The following is an 18,105-nucleotide window of genomic DNA, read 5'->3' as shown; positions in this document are numbered from 1 at the left end:
AAAACACAATTTCCTAAATGGATGCTATAACTAATGCCAATGTTGTGCCAAAAATCTTTGGCTAACTAGAGAAATTATTGTAAGAAATTTAAAAAAAACCATCAGATCAACTCTGACCAATTTAATCCAGCTGCTGGATGGGATCCTTTCCATTACCGCTGCTGGCAACATACCAACTTTCTCATTAGTGTCCACGGTGGGAATATTTCAAAGTGGTGCTAAAGGGAACCTGCACATGAGATGAGTCAGGTACTGTTTGATAAGGCTTTTTTTTTTAAAAAAAAAAACCCAAAACAAAACAAATTCTTATTATTAAGTGAGAGCACAAAATGGTTCTTTTTTTTACCTTTCAAGTAAATCCAAAGGCACTTTAAACACGCCAATGTCTTTTCTGGGCTTTCAAAAAGGCAAGAGGCAAGAGGTTTGGTTATTGCACCATTTATGAGCATGACCATGTGCTCTTCCAAACAAACAAACAAAAAAATCTCTTCCTCGCCCTCCTGGGCGGTGCCTCCTTCCTTCAGACTCAGGTCCTCGACCAGAGGTTCTGGGAGTCTGAGGGTTCTGCTCAGGATCTTAGAGGTTCCTAGGACTGCGCTCTTCTGGACAGAGATCTCTGATGTGGTTCCTGCTATCTGTTGGAGCCATCTACTTAGGTTGGGGGTTACTGCCCCTAGTGTCCCAATCACCACTGGGACCACTGTTGCCTTCATGCCCCACATTCTCGCCATCTCCTCCTTCAGCCCTTGGTACTTCTCCAGCTTCTCGTGTTCCTTCTCCAGCTTCTCGTGTTCCTTCTTCCTGATGTTGCTATCACTTGGGATTGCTACATCTATCACCACCACTGTCTATATATATATATATATATATATATATATATATATATATATATATATATATATATATATATATATATATATATATATATATATATATATATATATATATATGGAAGACAGAAGAGCGCAGTCCTAGGAACAGGATCCTGCGCAGAACCCTCAGACTCCCAGGCCTCTGGTAGAGGACCCGAGTCTGAAGGAAGGAGGCACCGCCCAGGAGGGCGAGGAAGAGATTTCTTTTTTCTTTTTTTTTAATATATATATATATATATAATTTGGATACACCTAGTGGCTGACATTCAGGGTTGAACCCTGCCATGTGTAGCTGGGACAGACCTCAACAACCTCCCCGTGACCCCTGATAGGGATAAAGCTGTCAAGAAAAAGAATCTTTTGATAGGTGTCTTTTCACCTCATGTAGCTTGACATGTCTAGATATCTGTAGCTGATCTATTTATTTATATATTTTTGCTACCTGTGCTTTTCTTATTTTTCACTTAATGCTGCAATTGTGTCATTTGTGTGATGTTTCAGGTGTATATTGTGCTGTAATTAAAGGTTATCTTAAGATCCAGAACTCTGATGCAAAGTCTTACTTATTTGCATGGCATTATTTTGCTTTTTAATGTATTTCAGTGAGTGAAAAATGGGTCAAATGTCATTCTAAAACACTGAAAAACAGCAATGCTTGGGCTCGGTAGAAAACTAAAGATCATTACCAACTCAACCATGATTTTGCATATAGCTGCACAACAGAGTAGCCTGTGTGGAAAAATAAGATTCTTTTAAAACCAATCGGAGTGGAAAATTGCCCTGTGACAGGCTCCGCCTCCAGTAATCACCTGCTTTACATCCATTTAGAATTCACAGATGAAAAAGATGTCAAACAAAGATGAGCTGGAATACTGGTGGGTGTGTTCGTGTCAGCTAATATTCCCAACATTAAGCACTGGAAGCTTATCGCTGGGATCTCTGGAGGGTGGCAGGACAGAGTCAATGGCAACACAATCCTTGGAAATTGTACTCTGGAATGCTCTGATATGATTTCACATATATGAAGCCATCTTCTTTTATGAAGGTGGTTTATTCAGTGCTGGATGGTTTCCTAAACTCATCATCAAACGCTGCTGCCGATGGATTCCTTTTTTTAAAAGGACGGACTTGGGACGTGCGTGACCTCTGGTCTTCTTCTTTAATCACTAGTAATATCCTCCGAGGCTGCGGCGCTCTCCAGCTAAAGGTGGATATCCGCTGGGAGATGGAGATGAGAGTGACAGCTTGTGTAACAGGCTCAGTGGTTCTTCTCTGTGCACCGGAGTCTTGTAACAGGTTTTAATGGATTTTATTTTTTTTAAAGGGCATGTCCAGTGAGTGTGCATACGCTGGCCTACACAGCAGAGGTTCAAGGGTCAAGAATTTTGGTGAGACGCTTCATCTTTCAGTGGTGGACCTTTTTTACACATACATTTACACAACACACTCCAGGGGAAAACCGCCTCCAGCTGCTGTTCAGCCTGGCAGGCTGCCCAGGCGCCGCCCTCAATGACAACCAGTCAGTCCTTCTTATATCAGCAAACTAGCTAAGCTAACGCTAGCAGCAACTTGCAGTTGATGCTTGTCAAGCATTGACTAAAAAGTTTCTAAACAACTAACAAGTAGGCTAATTGTATTTCTATGCCTGAGATTCTGCTATAGCACTGCTTTTAGTATTGGTAAGCTATAATGTCAGAAAAACTAGCTCTACGAGAACGACTGACTAGAGACTAATCCTTTGCAGGTTGGTGAGAAAACGAATGATGATATATTGTGTGTGTGTGTGTACAGTATATATATTAATTTTCCAAATCAAGCTCTCGTTTTGCAATAGTTGATGGAATTGAATAGCTGAAATATTCACAATATAGCAATAATGTTCGCTCTTTAGCTCACTTAGCAGGTTCGTATTTCAAACGATTTGTTGTGCTGTAGCACGTGATTTGATTGGTTGTCTGGTGTTTGGGCAGCCTCCCAGGCTGGAGGCTGAAGGCTGACACAACATATAATTAAAATCCTTTCTTTCAGACTGTGTACAAAATCAAAACAATGAAGGAAAGAGTCTTCCTTCATGGAGCAAAGGTGTTTATTAAAACACTCCTGTCGGATTTCATTTTAGTATCAAATCACACATTGTTTATGCATGTTTTAGTCTGAGACATTTCCTATCTACTCTAAACCTCTAAATAAATACTAAAGTTCATTTTAGAGCTGTGCAGGGCAGCACAGGGGTCTGCTGAGACAATAACGACTGGTCACAATGGTGCAATAACCAAATCCATTAATAACAATATCATGGGTGTGATGAAGGCTATACCCTGATAATGGGCAGGCGTGAGTAGAAAGCTAGTGATTGAATACTCAGCTTAAACCCCACCTAAACAACACCCACCCGCCAGTGCCCCTCTCGCACCAGTCCCCGTTGTCTTCTTACGTCTCATTTTCTCCTGATCCATCTTGATGACATAAGCATAAGCTGCCGTCGAGGTTAGGGGCCCTGTGGAGAATTAGTGGCTTGAGGAGGATGGATTTCTGTTCTTACCATCAACCTGGCTGCTTTTGAGCTCATATTAATGTTGTAATATCATCAGGAAACATGCACTCATTGTTTGCAGTCATCAGGCCGAAATTGTTAAAAAATGTTATTAAAATCCATGTTTGACATAATTTTGTTAATATTCTAATTGGCATTTTCTCGGTTTTCATGCATCAGTTCCAAATGAATGAGTTTAACGTGCACAACGGCAACAGGAAGTTAGAAGCAAGGCTCAAGTCTGTTTAAATGTTGGATTTTGTATATATTTTGGTCTCAGTTTACATTGGAACAGTGCTAAAATAATGTCTTTTGTCTGTAGCTAAAGCTAATGCGTTTACTAGCAAAAGCGGGTTCCAATAATGAGGGCGTTCAGTCTGATTTAATAAATAAGCATGGTTTTGGTATGTGTAAATATTCCAGCTTTGAAAGCTTGTTAATAACCCTGTTTATGTAAAGGATTAATTTGTTCTTTTCATCTGTTGCAATCAAAACTGTTTCTGGGGGCTTTACAGAAACCCAGAGCCTGACCCCAACTAGCAACGGTGGCAGGAAAAACTCCCCTTTACTTGTTCTTCCATGGCTCCCTCTCTTTGGTGCTACACTCTGAAAATAGCACACCGGTATGCAGCTGGATTACGATAAATTCAACCGCATATGACCAAATTATACAAATTTACTCAGGACAGGATGGGATCAATTTATCAGCAGAAAGGCTCAGAATCGGCGCTAATGCTGATCACAGTAGTTAAGGAAAAAAGTAAATCCTAAAAAACTGGTTGAACTCAGCTAGCGGCATAGAAAAAGTCTCTTTATTTTTTCTCTGAGCAAATAAATACAGAGGAACGTGTTGAGGAACTCTTCAACTTGGATGTCTCCCCTTTCAGAAAGGCCCTCATGGGATCATTATCTATGTTCAATGTGAGAAAATACCGTAATGCATAAATTCATGTGCATGAGGTAAATTGTCTCCCATGGTGAGGAAACGATCACCAGGTTGAGCTCGCTGTTAGAGCGAGACAGGGCAGATTGCCTCATTTGTGCTTCTTTCCACAATGGCAGCCCAAAACAACAGCGGGAGGAGATTAAATTATGAGTGAGATTATTTGAGGTAATGAAGAGGTAAATGGAAAAGTGACTGTGCCTTTAAGAGATTATGACAATTAACAGAAGATGGGTTTCATTACATACCAGAGAAATTAACCAAATGTACCAGAATGCATTAGTAGGAGGGGGGGGGGGGGGTTAGGAGGTTGGCGGGGGTGATTTCCTATGAAACAAAATTGAGCTATCTATTCAAGCCCCTGTTTTTAATGATCAGGCAAATGAGCTTGATGTTGCATTAAAGAATCACATCAGAAAGTGTTGACAAGAAACTAATTAGACAAGCGATCACAGTCATGGGGGGGGGGGGGGGGGGGGGGGTGTTGTCCCAGAGCAACCGCAGTAAATAAGACAAGCTAATAAAAGCAACATCAAGAGGATTAGCACCATTATGAATAATTGAAGACACGCCTTAAATACCTTCTGGTAGGCTGATCTCGTTGGGCGCCATCCAAGCCATTCAGCGCGGCACCATTATGCCTCTAACTCCCAGGTGTGTGCTTAAAAATCCCCATGATTCAGGAGCTTTAAGGGCCCAGTCCAGGCTCTTTGCTTTTGAGCCACCCGTGGCGTTGTTGTGCTACAACAGTCGCACTCCGTTTGGCATGTTGGAGAATGATTCTGTCCTTGACGGCACTGTAATTGTAACGTGGCCTTAAATGTCCCTAAATATGAATGAACTGTTTCCTGTTTGGCCTGAAGCGACATCCATCACTTCAAATCAATGCCATCGTCCTCACCCCACATGGATCCATTGCAATCCGGCTCCGGACCCACGTCTGAACAAATCCGCTGGCTGCCGCTATGAAGCTGTTAGTACCAGTGTTGTATCTTAGCATTACAGGGAACGGCAGCGAAGGTGTGTCAGTCCGCCTGTCGTGGAAAATGAACAGCCCAGGGGTCGCTCGATGCAAATTCAATTTCAGCGAAGAGTGAATTCACTTTACCGGGGCGCTCTAATTAAATTGCCATGCCTCTTCGTCTATTCTGAATTACACGCCAACACCATGCAAATGCAGAAAAACCAACACCAGATGCAGGTTTGAAAGCGCGACGGTGTCTGGCTCGTCTGACAAAAGGCAGCCCGCGAACCTGAGGCAAGATGAGATTAAACACAACGTCCACAGAGGTAATTTGGTTTCACAGCTCTGCCTACAACTCAAACAACTCCATCATCATCATCATCATCATCATCATCATCATCTGTGTGTTGTAAACCCCCAACCGCTCCCTGCACGCGCCGTACAAATTGCAGAAATGTGGCTCCACTGTGCAATTTCCACGGCCAGCAGCGCGGCTCTTTCCAACACAATAGCAAAGGGATCCCATTCTGCTTAACCTTGGGAGGAAACAGGGCGGGTGGGGGGGGGGGGTTAAAAGGGGAACCTATGGCATTTAGAAGCTGCGAACCTGTCGATGTGTCGCATCAGGGTTGAGGATTGAAGTGAATTACTGCGTCGCCACCCACAGATCGCAGCTTTGACGGTGGGGGAGGTGGGACTGGGGGGAGGGGCCGAGGTGAAGGTGAGGAGGTGTGGCAGATGGGGGGGGTCTAACAGACAGCTGCTGTGTCTGTGGAAAAGGACAGGAATTCATATACTGTATTTTCTGGACTATCTGTCGCTCCGGAGTTTAAGCCGCACTAGCCAAAAAATGCATGATAAAGAAGAAAAATAGATATATAAGTCGCACTGGACTATAAGTTGCATTTTGGGGGAAAATTTATTTGATAAAATCTGAGACCAATAACATACATTTCATTTTGAAAGACAATTTAAAATAATAATGGATTAGCAATAGGGTTACGGTATGCTAACGTAACAAATTCAGCTACATGACCCACAATGAACTGAGTACGCGTCTGCTTTGTTAACGTAACATATTAACAGTTATTCAGATAACTATAGCATAAAGAACATCCGAGCAAGTTTACCAAACAATCAAGTCTAACTCATCATAGACGAAGCGCCGCTTCTTCTTCTGCGTCACTAAAGGAACTCGTTCCTCAGGTGATAATAATGTATTTATTTTACATATAAGTCACTCTGGAGTACAAGTCGCACCCCCTGACAAACTATGAAAAAAAGTGCGACTTATAGTCCGGAAAATACGGTAGTTTCCTCCCAATAATTATGTTTACATTTCAATGCTGGATGAGGACACAATAAAGATTTGCCATTAGCTTAATAAGTTTGTGGAAAATGTGGACTAGTTGTCAGCAGACGCAGGCTGCAGGGGAAAGATACATATAAGTAGCTCCAGAGTACAAGTCACACCCCATGACAAACTATGAAAAAAGGTGCGACTTATAGTCCGGAAAATACGGTACGTGTCATATTCAAAATTATGAGAAAACAGTGAGCACGGAGGTGATATTCTAACAGCTGAGCAACAAACCCCTTTACAACTGCTCCACATAGATGACAAGTATCCAGGACTGTGGGAACATTCCTATTTCTTTAAAAAAAATGTTTTTTGGGGGGGAAGACTTAATTAAATACTATTTTCTAACAGACTATCTAATGCGTGATGTTATATTTCATTGATTATTTGGACATTTTGAAGACTGTGAGATAATTTGCAGCGTTTCCTCTGTTGTAACATCATCAGTTCATTAAGGAATTTGCACAGGCAACACAACTATTCTGTAAACTAGGATAACTACAGCACTAGGATAACGGCAGCTACAGCACGAGCTTCAGAATGCGTGCAAGCGCTTATTTTCTATTGAAGCCGATGGTCTGGGTTGAATATGGAAGACCACAGAAGCTCGCCGTCTGCTTTAATACACCTGTGGATTGAAATATTTTTCACATTTATTTAGACAACTCATCAAACAAGAGTGATAAATCACAAAATATCTGCCTCAAGGTGACTCATGCAAGTCATTTTCTCTCCCCCCTGCAGAAGGTTTACAGATAGATCTTTATAGATTTTACCGTTGAGGCAGCTTGTCAGATGCATGTTGTTATCCTCACTATGCTTTAAATCTCTCCTCAACCCAGCAACAACAAAACCCCCACCGCACACGCACACACACACACGCACACACACACACACACACACACACACACACACACACACACACGCACACACGCAGAAAAGCTTTTTCAATATTCATGTTGAGTTGGTTTCTCTAAAGCCGGCAACGGGTGTTCACCAGGGTGGGGCTGGGGCTCACATCAGTAGCAGTTGAGCAGATGGGGGTGGGGGTGGGGGGGGTCGCATGTGTGAGTACTCCCGATGACGACATGTTTAAAAATAGTGGCTGTGTCATGTGAAATGGGTCTCCCTACGGCACAGAAGGGGGCGATCAATCGAGCGGTGGGGGGAGGGGGAAGGGGAAGGGGAAGGGGTGGGGGGGCAACTCTTCACTCCCGACTGGAGTAAGGTTGTCAAAACCCATCAACTGTCTTCAAGGCGTCCCCCGTCTGGTGCTTCTCCGAGCTGCTGCTCCAAGTCCACGTGGCGGTTTTGCATTTCTGATCAGTGGCGCTGAGTCGACGCGATGCGGCGTCTCGGAATCATTATTTCCTTTTTGAAAAGGCGGAACAAACGCATCTGCTGCATTTGGCATCGCGACTCCAGTCGATCAGGTCCAACCGCCGTCTTCCTGACACCGACAAGGCGCTCCGAAGAACAACAGGATGCGGTGATGAGTCACTTTATTTTGCGTCAGCAGCGACTGGTTAGCTTGGGCGGCGTCGCGTTGCTAACAGAGTTTCACTGGCTCTCCTGTGGCTTGGTGGACACAGCTAGCACCATTAATAACAGTCCTGAAATGCGCTCCAGCACTTGAAAGTTGAACTCTGGTTGCCATACGTGCACGCAATTGTGGTTGAGTCCGAACTTTGATAATAAATCTATACGGATGAAACCAACACCGTTTGGCAAACTGGCCTCGGTTATTATCTAGTCACCTCTGATGGACCTGTAAATGGTCCAATCAGGTACCGAAGCTGGATTCACTGTGGGAAATTTTATGCTGCGGTTGCTCGATTGATGAAGAGCATTAATGTAAACATGGTCCTTAAGACACAGATGGAAAAATCGGATGTCCTGATTGAAACATTCGGTTATTCTCTCCATCTGTGGGAAATCTCCAGCCACCTCTGTTTTTATTGCGATGCAGGCTTCGAAGCTAAGAAAGCTAAGAAAATTAGAAATAGACAATAATTCTCGGTTTTATTGGGGCCATTAGGACAACTGTTGCACACAGGACGTATGGAATGTATTGATTCAACATAACTAAGGAAAACTTTTCAGCCAATTATGCCATTTTTTCAAAAACAAATTCAATAAAATAGGTTTAAAAAAAATGATACATACCACAGTGGTTAAAATAATATTAACAATAATTCCCAATACTTCTTTAAAAACCTGTATGAAGCAGAGGATTTGGAACAGTGCCAGTGGGATCTAGAGACCAAAAACACTGACCAGAAATGTAAATTGGTGGTCTGGTAGCACGGGCCAAGAGCCCCGTCAGCTGCGCTCCTACAAACAGTAATAACTCTCTACAATCACTGCATAATCATATGCTTGAGGTCCAGTTAACTCTGCATGTAATACTGCTCCTGCTTCCCTGAGTCTTTTAACAGAGGTGGTGAGCTGCAGCACAGAAGAGACCTGTAATGTGGTCGGGGTCCACAAAACCATCACACTGGGTCATTATCCTCCATTAACGTCCCAATTACACACCTTTATTCGCATTATAAAGCTGGCAGATATGAGCTGTAACCTTTGTCTGAGGGAGCACTCTGGCCGCTCCCTAGCCCCCTCCTCAGTAATTTAAAACCGCAACCTTGAACCCCGGCACACCGATTTCCACATCTCTCTAATAGCGGGTGAAGCCTATATCACTGTTACCTGACCTAAAATGTACATACATGTGTTAAAACTTGCAGAAGGAAGTATTTGCTTTAAACTACAAATATTGGATTTGAGTGCTTGTACATGCATGTAAGACAATCAAATTCCTCCGTTATTTCAATTTGGACAGCTTAGCTCGACTGAAATCGGCCCAGAGAAGTCTGAATGAAGTCGGCCTAACACCCCCAGATATCTTGGTTCTGAGTTGATTTACAAGAGCACACTCTACTGTGCCTGATAGCAACCAGTAAGAACCTAGAATGGGAATTCATTTTTGGAACGAGGCAGAGACCACCACGATGCTGATTCACAGACAACTGCTACTTTGCTAGCTAACTTTTTGATGGATTGTTGTGGTGCGAAGTAAAAGATCAACCAGTCTGGCCAAAGAACAACAGGGGTGGGGGCGGGTTGGAGACCTGACTCTGCCCATAATAATAACTACTGTAAACTGGTTTGTGGACAGAAATCTGGTTGCAGTTCGACTGGGATGCGAATGGAAAATGCACTTAATGTCAACCCACAAAAATGCTCATGCTAATATATTGGGCAAACTTGTTAATTAAAGTCAGTTAATGAGATTGTTTTTCAAGCATAGCCACAGATGAACACAGATGTAATTGATCTGCTTTACCTCATTTGGGGGGTCGGGTTAGGATTAGGGCAGAGGTAGGCAAATCCAGTCCACGAGGGCCGTATCCAAGCCAGACTTTCTGTGCTACAGGTAAACACTTTCACCTGGGGTTCCATTTACCTTGGTGAAAGCAGTTTCTCCCTGGTATGATGCAAGACCTGGCTGGATTCCAGCCTTCATGGATTGGACTTGCCCATCAGAGGAGGTCAAATCCAGTCCTCGAGGGTTGAATTCAAGATGGGATTTGCATCCTACCAGGCAGGAAATGCTTCCACCAAGGTAAATGGAACCCCAGGTTAACGTGTTTACCTGTAGCACAGTCTGGCTTGAATCTGGCCCTCAAGGACTGGAATTGCCCACCCCTGGATTAGGGTTAAAACCTCATGGAGGTCTATTCTAAATCTATCCTTTCCCTCTTTGAAGGGCCTGTTGGAAGCTTTCCAGCTCCTGTGCGGTACAACAGCAAGTTTAGATGATGACGCATTTGAAGCAGAAACAGAATCAAGAACCCAGAAAAGAAGAGAAATGCGAAATAATAGTACAAGTTGAGGAATCACAATGTTTATCAGTTTATATATAGCAGTAAGCAAATGTTTGGGCACCTCTGGTCAAAATCTGTGTCAATGCAAATATTTAATTACCGTATTTTCACAACCACAAGGCGCACCGTATTATAGGGCGCACCTTCAATTAACGGCCTATTTTAGAAATATTTGCATACACAGGACGCACCGTGGTATAAGGCGCATAGCATAGAAACTGCGTAGTGCCTGTGGTTTCATGACGCATTCACTAGATCGAGCTGCGCTAAAAGGAATGTCAATAAAACAGTCAGATAAGTCAGTCAAACTTTATTAATAGAATACAAACCGGCGTTCTCACAACTCCATTCACTCCCAAAATGAATAAACAGCTGTTTTATTGTTTTTCCCGAGTGACGTAGTGTTTTCGCGTAACACAGTTCGTTTAATAACAGCAAGTTATAACAGGCAGTGCAACATTTTTACCACAAGTGGATAGTGGAGTTTAATAGATCTTCGATTTAGTGCAACATTTTTATCACGTAGTACCGTTGCGGTAAATCAAACGTTAGTGCAAACACAATATACGGTAACTCGAACTCTCAAAGTAGTGCAAAGCGATAGCAATAGCAATATAACAACAGCAATATAACAACGTTGTTCAAACGGTAATGTCCATATTCACAGTATGATCAGCCTTGTTCAGTTGTAAACACACAAAAGAAACACGTAAAGCTCACTTTATCAGTTCATTCCTCATCCAGGAATCCCTCGAATTACTCTTCTTCGGTGTCTGACTTGAACAGTTGTGCGAATACGGCGTCCAACATGGCCGGCTCCGTCTCGTCAAAGTCGTCATCAGGGTCAGTCTCGCTGGTGTTGTCTGGCATTTCAGTGACAATCCCTGCCTTCCTGAAAGCTCGGACCACGGTCGATGCCCAGGCATTTACGATCCACTGGCAGATAGTGACGTATGACGCTCGGCGCCGTCTCCCCATCTTGGTGAACGTGTGTTCTCCGTTCGTCATCCACCGCTCCCACGCAGTTCGCAGTCTAGCTTTGAATGCTCTGTTGACACCAATATCTAGTGGCTGGAGTTCCTTTGTTAATCCACTTCTTGCTTTGTTTCCTCGGAAGCTCCGTTGAGTCTTCTTTACCTGGTGCAGGTCGTCTTGTTGCTTCCTCCACTTCCGCACCATTGATTTGTTCACGTTAAATTCTCTTGCCGCTGCTCTATTTCCATGTTCAACTGCGTGACTGATAGCCTTCAGTTTGAACTCTGCGTCGTAAGCGTGTCTCTTGCAAGGAGCCATTTTGGGGTCTTGACAGACAGAAATGGTTTGGGACTGAACTAGAATTCCTATTTATCGCTCTTACTGCTGTTACCTCGGCCACGCCTACTGACTACGGTAGCCGCAATTAACCAATATTACCGTAATCCATACAAAAGGCGCTCCGGGTTAAAAGGCGCACCATAGATTTTTTAGATAATTCTAGGCTTTTAGGTGCGCCTTATAGTCGTGAAAATACGGTAGGTGGAAGCTGAAATGATCTCCATAAGGCATAAAGGTATAAAGTTTCAACATTTCATTCCATCATATTCTGGAAGCAAGCTAACACCATCTGTGAAAAGAAAAATAAACGTACTGAAGAGACGTAAGCTGAGGTTTTGCAGAGGCCTTCACAGGTTCCTGGGTCAAACATCATTGAAAATCTGTGGATAGCACTTAAAACAGCAGTGCTTGAAAAACCCAATGAGATGCACATCAAACATCAGGACCAGTTTGAGTTGTAACCCCTTCAGTCCAAAGTGGAGTTCAGGAAGCTTCCCTCCCAACATGTGCCTTTCATCCACCCGCCAATGTTCCAATAATTAAGCCGGTCAGTAAAACATTATTAGAAACAGGTGGTGAATTCATAAAAACTGGGAAAGAAGGTGTTGCCGGGGTCGATGAAACTGTTGATGCAAACACATTTCCAGCTTCAGAGGTGAACTCGGCAGCTTATTGAGAGTGTAAACGGGTGAGTAACAATCGCGAAATAAATAAAGATGAATGAAAGCAAGCCTTCCCAACACTCTCCCCCAGTCTGGCACGTTTTCCCCATCCCCCCCTTCAAAAAACTGCTTTACGTGTGCGAAGCGTGCACGCCGAGCGCAGTGATGAAAGAGGCGGAAATACAGAGCAGAGGGACACGGGTGGCCTTGCGCACACTTCCAATTCTGCAGGATCATCGTTACAACTGTACCCCACCCCACCCCACACACACACGTGCACACAGACACACACATGTCTGCAGCACCCCAATGTGGCAACAATAGGAGGAGATGCTTTATTTCATGGGCTATTTTCTAACAGCACAGCAGTAATGAGGAACAACATTAACATTTTGCTGACACATGTCCCCCCCTCTCCCCTTCCTCATAGGGCATTAATTTCCAGTTTACTGCATGTGGCTTTTGGTGTTCCAGTGAGCTATAAGTCAAGTTTCATGCACCCAATACACTCCACGCCCTAATGGGAGGAGGGGGAGTTACTGGGCAAATCGAGGAGCGTTCTTCATTCTTCATTTCATTGTGCTTCAAATCTAAATGTCTTCTTCAATTACAATCACAGTCAACAAGCTGATTTGCCACAACAAAACAGTGGATAAAACACACACACACCCCCAAGCACACATATCTGCCTTTTTACTGTATATTTAAAGATTGGTGTACAGTCCTTTCCTAATTAAAGAACAATGTTCTTCACACTGTTTTAAACTATTGGAAAAGAACTGGACTCAGAGCGAGGTTCTAGATTCTAGAATCTAGAAGAAGTACTGGCTGTTTTGGTAAGAGGAAGCCCCTTCACGTCGTACCTCCAATAAAAAATGGATGAAACCAGGCCAGCGTAAGAGTAATTGGTTCCCCTGTGGCCGAATCGTGTTGCTTCAAATTCCACCAAAATTTGCAGCCACGCCAACGCGCTGCAGCCACAGTGGGAAAACCTCCCTAAAAGGTGGTTAAGCTTCCTCAGTTTTCCATCCTTTCACACATACGAGCGGATTTTTCTGTCAGACGCCGACATTCCATCAGCTCAAAGGCTGCTAACGGCTGAGCGGAGTGATGGCCTCATGGCTGGTCTGACAGCTAGCATCTGCACGTGTGCAAGCGCTCTTCCCATCACTGCGAATTCCATTTAAGCCTTTTTTTTGCGTGAAAAAGGGGGTCGAGTGAATCCATTACGTGCTCCATCTCTTGTTGTGGTTTAATTACGCTGACAGACAGGGAATCAACAGAAATGTGCACGTCGGCACTCTGACAAATGGCCTCAACTGTAATTGCTTGCAAATTACAGGACGTGAGCATCAATATTGGCACAGAAGAGCTGTTGGGGCTCAGAGGCAACGTATGAGAGGGCTATCAGGGCTTTCCAGATGAAGAGCATCGAGTTGCTTAACAAACATTTACTCGTTACACATTCATCGCAAGATAATCGTTTTAAAGAATATTAATTCTAATTTCTGTGCCGCGTCTTTCACAGCAGGGCAGCAACTGTTTGTTGCTGTGAGGAGTAATCCGATCTGGATTTGTTGGGTTGTTTTCAAATAAGTGTCAAAAGTCAGTTATTTTCCATTGGAGGATAATGGATGAAAAGTATCACTTGTGTTGTCGCGATCAATGAGTTTATTCGTTAATTCGTCCACCTTGCTGTGAAGGGCGCATTAAAGATCAGCCAAGATTCCTTCATTCATCATGATCATCAGCAGGCAAATCCATAAACATACAGGAAATAAAACACTTTGTGGGGAGTGAAAATGAAGCCTTGTGTAAATAAATGCCTTGCATTGAACCGCTAATGCATAAGATTCTAGTAAGTGATGCCGACTGGTGTAATATTGTCAAATACAATACCAGTTTTTTTAAAAACACATTAATCCTTTTATCCCACTTAAATTTTTCATCATTCCGATGTAAACGCTGTGGATTTATTGGATATAAAAGATGTCTCTTAGCATTGATCTAAGTAATTGCAGAGAGAAAGGGTTTAGGGTTTGTCTCACAAAAATTATTACGATCATTATCATCACAAAATGAATGACCAAGGCAACAATGAGAGCAGCAGCCTTTAAACCGTTTCCGTGCTTATCAATAAAAAATTAAGTCAAACCACCAAGACCACCGATCAACAGTCTCTGACCCGAAAATATGGAAACATGTTGACTGCATTGAAACAATGAACTAAATAACTTTATAAGAAAGGGAATAGTAAGAAAAGGCAGAAACACACTGTCTATTATCAGGTGTACCACAGAGATGTGAACGCTGTGCTCTTCTTTTCTCATTCTACCCTAGCAGGTGCGTTGTAAAAGTAATACAGATAAAAACAGCGTTCCAATATGCAAATTACATAAAATGATAAATGATGATGATAGATGATAAATGAATGCTAAATGAATTCTAAATGAATGCTAAATGAATTCTAAATGAATGCTAAATGAATTCTCCAACCTTAATACTAATGTCACCAAAACAAAAAAATTCCTGGGGATCCAGATACCCAGCAGTCATAAATAGACATTACTAACAGTAATTGACATTAGTCAATTACAAAGGAAAGAAACATCAAACGATAACTAGGAGTTCCTCAAAAACACTTTCTTTAACACTGACAAGATTGATTATTTTGTGAAAGCACTATTTCATTACTGTGTGCAAACACCAATTCTTCCTTGGACGATGAAGAATGGAATTATTCGTTGGCAAAAAACAGCCGTAAAAGCTCTTTTTCGACATCTCTGAAATGTAGCTGTACTCTTTACTGAAGTGGAGATAGGTGATCAGCTTTGTGGAGGTCCCATTAAGACTGACGTGTGTTAATGGGGAGGGGCAGCTCTATACTGTGAGCTCCTGGTGTGCAGCCATATTGGTCCCCAGCCCGCCTGCACTGGGCGTGAATGGGGTATGTCAAGCACATTTCACATATTTGGAGAGACTGAAATGTATTTAATCAATTTGCAAATGTTCCGCGGCACTCTGCATGACGTCTCCGTGGACACAGCCCAAAATGACTGTTGCTGTATGTACTGAAGTGATGAATACTCATGCTGAGTCCAGTCTGTTTATGCATTTGAAATCATTTTCACAAACAAACACATGCCCCAGGAAGTGATGAACTGGAGATTGTTTTCATTGCTTAATGTTACAGTAAAGTCCCAATACAAAAGAACTACAAAGAACTTGTAAAAAACAACAACAATCTGTTTAGGCCCTATTTTTGGATTAGCTGGAACCAAAGGGAATGCTTAATAAGATGATGTACTCAAAAAAAGAGGTTTGTAAAATATACACGTAATATTTTAAAGGTCACCGGTGTCAGATCACGGACATCACCCATAAGGAAGCATGACGTGAGACCCAGGAGAGCACAGCGCTGACACGCAACAGCAGTGCGCTGACACGCTGGTTGCAGTCGATGTGCATGTCCGGTCATAAGGGCGTTTCCAGGCTTGTTAGGGATAAAATTGGAAACACAGCAGCATCTTCCCCCAACATCTCTCTAGAAACGATGTTTCTGTTAAACCCCCGAGTCAACAGAAGAATCATCAAAGCGATTCATGACTTTCATTTATTCTAAGCTTGATTTGTGAATTTGAGGTGAAAAGAAAATCAACAAAGGTGACGCTATCCTCCAGTTGCCAATGTTTAAACATCCATCCATTGGTTGTAGCTCTGGAAAAATTATTTGTGCGAACAAGAAAAAGTTGTTTTTCAATTTCTTGCCTCTATTCCATCGATGTAGTTTTCTCTAAATTGATTAAAACATGAGTTTAATACATGAAATCAGTACTAACTTAATAAATGAATGGTGTATTAGGCAAGAGTGCAGGAAGGTGGGTGCTGTCGGGTGCTGCAGCACATCCTGCTAGCAACAGATGGCGCTGTACGTTAAACTGCCCGTGCTGATTTTTCTCTAAGTTGTAGCTTTTCAATTTCTTTACATTCATTTATACTCTGCAACAACGGAATATAATACATTATCAACATTAAAGAGGTAAGGTAATGAAAAACACTCAACAAATATGTGCTGCCACCTAAAACGAATCTAAAAATACGTTTTTTAGAATCTGTACAAAAGAGTCGCTTTTAGGTGACCTCCTCGATTATGCTGTTGGTCTGAAATTTGGCAGTAGCAGCAATGACGAAAAGAGTTGCCCTTCAAAGTGCCCTGCAAAGGTCCAAAGAGCGTACTCATGAAGTTCGCGAGACTGTACTTGCCTTCTGTGCATTTAGAACAAGCCAAAACCTACCAAACCCACGCTCGCGAAAAAGACATTATCCTAACTAACTAGGCCACCTCAAAATATTCGACCAATCCCGTTAACACAGTCACACCAGCATTAAGAATGCTGCTTCATAATGAGCAATGGGTAGTTTTGCCTTTCTAGTCACTGTTTTCATTTTTCAACTCCTTCAGAGCTTTTTCGTAACGTATATGTATGATTCGAACAACTGGTGATACTTAAGGACTTTCCCAGTGGAGCGGCTGTTTGAGATTAATCCTTCGTGTTCTGTGTTTGCCTGGGGCCTCCTCTCTGTTGAGTCCCCAGTTGATTGACAGAAAACTGCTGATTAGATCATAGTAGATATCGCGACATATCCAGAGCTGCTATCTGAAATTATTGTAGGCTTTCTGCTCCCAGAAGATTAAATAAAACACCTCGCTGAGAACCAGGAGTGTGCACCCCTCCTCTCCTAGTAGGACCCTGATAGTTCATGTATTTTGATAAGATGTAGCAGCACAGAGAAACACATCAATAAGCTTAATAAAGTTAGTTATGCCACTTGGCAGTGCTATACCTTGACGCTAGCCGGTGGAGAGGAGCACTGATGTTTGTTATCCTTTTTTTCATTTATAAATGCACAAAATAGCCATTTCATACATTTTAGCTCAACATGTCACAGTTAATCTGTGCATCCAGTATTTCAAATATGTTAGATCCAAAAGATGAATACAGCATTTAGAATATGGTGGTAGGCAGGAGGTCAACGTTTAACACAGGGAAGTACTTGAAGGACACGTTGGTTTAGAGGTAAAAGAGCAGCAAAGAGGAGGTTATCAGTTGAAAGATGGAAAATAGTCGATGTGTAAAGACCTGATCTACTTCTTCAAGATCAAGCAGAGGGTCAAATAGACTTTTGACAGGCTGGAAAATGCTTTCCTCACCTGAGAGGCTTCTCCAGTTCTGACTTGGTGCGAGATGAAACCCTTTCTCCCTTCAAACTATCTGTCTTCTCTGCCTCAAACTCATGTTGGCTCATCTGAGTTGAGTTACGCGCTTGTAGAGCACGTGTTCCGACTCTCCGATGTATGGATCTGTGCATTCTTCTGCTATGGACAGCAAATAGAACATCGCTCCACTGTTGCCTTGGAGTTTTGACACACATCTTATCACATTTTCTAGTAGGCCTTGATGAGATTTTTGGACAGACGCAAAACATAGGGGATGGCGATATATTGGTGGTTAAGGGTTCTGTTAAATAGACAGTCCAGAACTTGATGTATTCATCCACGATCGTCATATGGG

At 42.6% G+C, this 18,105-nt stretch overlaps 1 protein-coding gene across 7 annotated transcripts in view; it reads right to left on the bottom strand.

The window, feature by feature from the left end:
- The window catches only part of nav3 (neuron navigator 3), a 283,562-nt gene that overhangs the window by 221,629 nt on the left and 43,828 nt on the right, over nucleotides 1-18,105 (bottom strand). The gene's annotated exons all lie outside the window — the stretch shown is intronic.

The sequence above is a fragment of the Takifugu rubripes genome, chromosome 18, assembly GCF_901000725.2.
Source record: "Takifugu rubripes chromosome 18, fTakRub1.2, whole genome shotgun sequence".
Classification (NCBI taxonomy): Eukaryota; Metazoa; Chordata; class Actinopteri; order Tetraodontiformes; family Tetraodontidae; genus Takifugu; species Takifugu rubripes.
Note: the sequence above shows the minus strand (reverse complement) of the source record. Positions and strands in the feature narration are given on the sequence as shown.